Consider the following 3268-nt stretch of genomic DNA (forward strand, 5'->3'; position numbering starts at 1 on the left):
AGTGAAGAGTGTCCGGTGGATCCCAAGGCTGGGATCAAGAAGAGAGGATACCTGCAAGCAGAAGGGACAGAGTCAAGGTCACTAGCCAGTGACCACGTGGAACCAGGAAGGAACCAGGCGATGTCGTGAAGATTGCAGGTGAAAGGTGAAGCTTGTCGCTGCAGCCACGGGTACCAGGAGACGTCGAGGACGACCAGGACCAGGAGGCGAGCTGTCCCACGAAGGCTCTTGCTGTCGGCGGCGTCGAAGTCGAACTAGGACTCACCAAGCCTTGAAAAGCGGAACCCACGAAGAACGGAGGACTTGCTTCTGGTGCAGACCAGGAAGGTCTGGGGTGCTTCTCTTTTGCAGGGAAGCGGGAGCCAGTCTGGAGGAGCCAAACCAGCAGTGAAGATTTCAAGGTGGTCGTCACAAAGGCCGCTAGCCAACGGGCAAGCAATCGGACAGACGCGGCAAGCATCAAAATGCAGAAGGGCCCCACGCAGGACTCGTGGAGTGTGGGGAGCTGATCTTCGGTGCAGATGGTGCTTGGGGTTGGGGCTTCTCAATCCCCGGTGCACAACTTCGAGGGTGCCTCAGAAGCTGCGCTGGAAGATACTCGCCACTTTTCCAAGGTAGCCGGTCCCACGTCTCTCGCCGTCTCCACGGATCTCAGCTCGGCTGTGGATGTGGATCAGGGTCGGAGAAGTCTGGAAGTCAAGGCTCTGGTCGGGCTCTGCAGTCGGTCCCTCGTAGAACTTCAGCAAAGTAAAGGGTAGTCTCTTGATGGTGCCTGTTTGCACAGGGTAGCCACTCCTTGGCCACAAGGGAGATTCTTCAGTCTTCTTTCGTCGAATGTCGAAGGTCCAGAGTTTCTGTTCAAGTTGCAGGTTCAGGATAATCTAATCTCCTGGGGCCCAGCTACCACTCTTATACTAATCTGGGGGGCTGGGTTGCCTGCTAGGTCACGCCTTATGGGTGGGACCTGGGAGGGGGGTGGTTACACCCCCTTCCCTTTGTCCAGTTTCGCGCCAGGACTGGGGCTGGAGTGCCCCAGCACCGGTTTGAACTGGACTATGCATGGAGCACCTTGTGTGCCCCAGGCAGTGTCTCATTTTATTCCTCCCTCCCTGCCCCAATACACTAAGGCCTGTCTGGGGTGGTGCTCGCACCTCCCAAGGCAGGAAACCTATTGTCCAAGCCTCCCTTGCCGGGATCACTCCCAGCAGCAGGAGGTCAGACTTGTGTCGTGGCAGCAGCATCCATTTTGTGATGCTGGGGCTCTGGTTAACTTGAACCGGGTAAGTAGGTTACAACATGTCTTCTCCCTCTAGAAGGGAGGGATAATATCCTCATCCCCAGAAATGGGATGGGGGTATTATTCCAAAGTGTTAGACACCTTACACGACAGGTTTTGATAAAGCCAAACCATAGTTACCATAACCGTTTAAGATTATAAGGCACTTTAAGAGTATATGGTAGGCTATATCATAGAACAGCTATAAGGACTTGGTTCCGAAAGCTGCAGACAGGCTCAGCTCATGCTAGAGCACCATCTCACATGTTACCAAGCACTCTGCCTCCAGGATTGTTAAGGCCTGCCATAGGAGTGGCTGATAGGTACACATGTGTCTATATGTAAATTAGGTATAGGAATACTACACCTAAGCAAGGAGTGATTACACAACCTTGCCCCAGCTGAGTGATCAGCCAGTTGTGTCATAATGGAAGGCCAGGCCAGGGGTGGCATAATACATGCTGCAGCCCCTGGTAGACCTAGGGTACACCTATGCCCTGGGTACCTAAGGTACACTGTACAGGGGCCAATAAGGTGATCCTATCCAAATGGGTTATGCACCTAAAGAACATAGTATTAATTTAGAGAGAGAACAGCAGGGCTGTGGGTCTGATTAGCAGGCCCACAGCCACATCTAAGTCGAAAACCAGCAAAGCAAAAGCAAAAAGTGGGGGTGAACATAGAAAGCAGACCCTACTCTCCTACACCCGCTTCGGGGGGGCCCGGGTGCTGCCTTCCCCTGTCTCGGGATCCACGGACATCACAGGGGTCTGCCCCAGAAAACTCGGAGAGAAAGGACCATTGGGAAGGGGCTGAGAGGCAGGAGCGTACCCGGGCCCCTGGGGGCCCCGGCGGGCAGGCTCCGGGTCTGCCTTCCCCTGATTCAGAATCGCCAAACCACTTGGAGATCTGACTGACCCTCTCCCTAGTAATCCGGAGGAAAATTACCCCCCTTTCTTGTAATCCGTGCGCACGAGGTGACAGAGGGGACCCAAGGCGCGAATGTACCCGACCTCCTGGAGCACTCGCTGGGATCCGGGAGGCAAATGGACCCTCATCGAGACTTCCAGGCGAGCCGGCCATCTGGTCGCCCCATAGGAAAGCATTGCGCGCGACCAGATGGCCGAAGGGAAGATTGCCAAATGGGACGTGCGCGACCAGATGGCCGAGGGGACAGGCGCGACCAGATGGCGGAAGGGGAAAGTTATTACCAGATGGCCGGGCTCGGAAGGGAAGGTATCTGGTCACTCTGTGACCCAACGAACGAGTGAGCGGGTGCCGGGGCATGGGGGCCGGAGGCCCAGGGCCACCAGCTGGGCCCCAGCCATGGTGGCTGCCTGGGGGACCCGAAGGGCCCTCCGACCCGGGGCCCGCAGAAAACCTCGACAAGCAGGGGAGGCCTGCACGGGACCGACAGACCCCAGTCCCGGGCCCTTGGCAGAGCGGCAGGCCGGGGGAAGGGGCCCGGGGCTGGGGACCCGGACTCGGGGCCCGACCAGGCCCCTGGACCCAGCCAGGGCTCCCAGGCCCGGAGGCGCAGGGGAAGCCTCCCCGGGCCCTCCGGACCCCACCCCGGGCTCTGTCCTGGGTCCTGCCGCGTGGCAGGGTGCCCGGGGTGGGGTCCGGAGGGCCCAGGGAGGCTCCCCCTGGGGAGGCCGCACTCCCCGGGGCCCCCAGGGGCCCGGTCGGAGCTCCTGAACCCAGACGAGCAAAGGGAGGCTCCCCGGCCACAACGGAACCCCGTCCCGGGCCTTTGGCAGTGCCGCAGGCCGGGGGACAGGGCCCGGGGCCGGAGACCCCGACCCGGGGCCCGACCGGGCCCCTGGACCCAGCCAGGGCTCCCGGGCCCGGAGGCGCAGGGGGAGCCTCCCCGGGCCCTCCGGACCCTGCCCCGGGCACCCTGCCACGCGGCAGGACCCAGGACGGAGCCCGGGGTGGGGAGGCCGCCCTCCCCGGGGCCCCCAGGGGCCTGGCCAAAGCTCCTGAACCCAG

Source organism: Triturus cristatus, chromosome 1_1, assembly GCF_964204655.1.
Source record: "Triturus cristatus chromosome 1_1, aTriCri1.1, whole genome shotgun sequence".
NCBI lineage: Eukaryota > Metazoa > Chordata > Amphibia > Caudata > Salamandridae > Triturus > Triturus cristatus.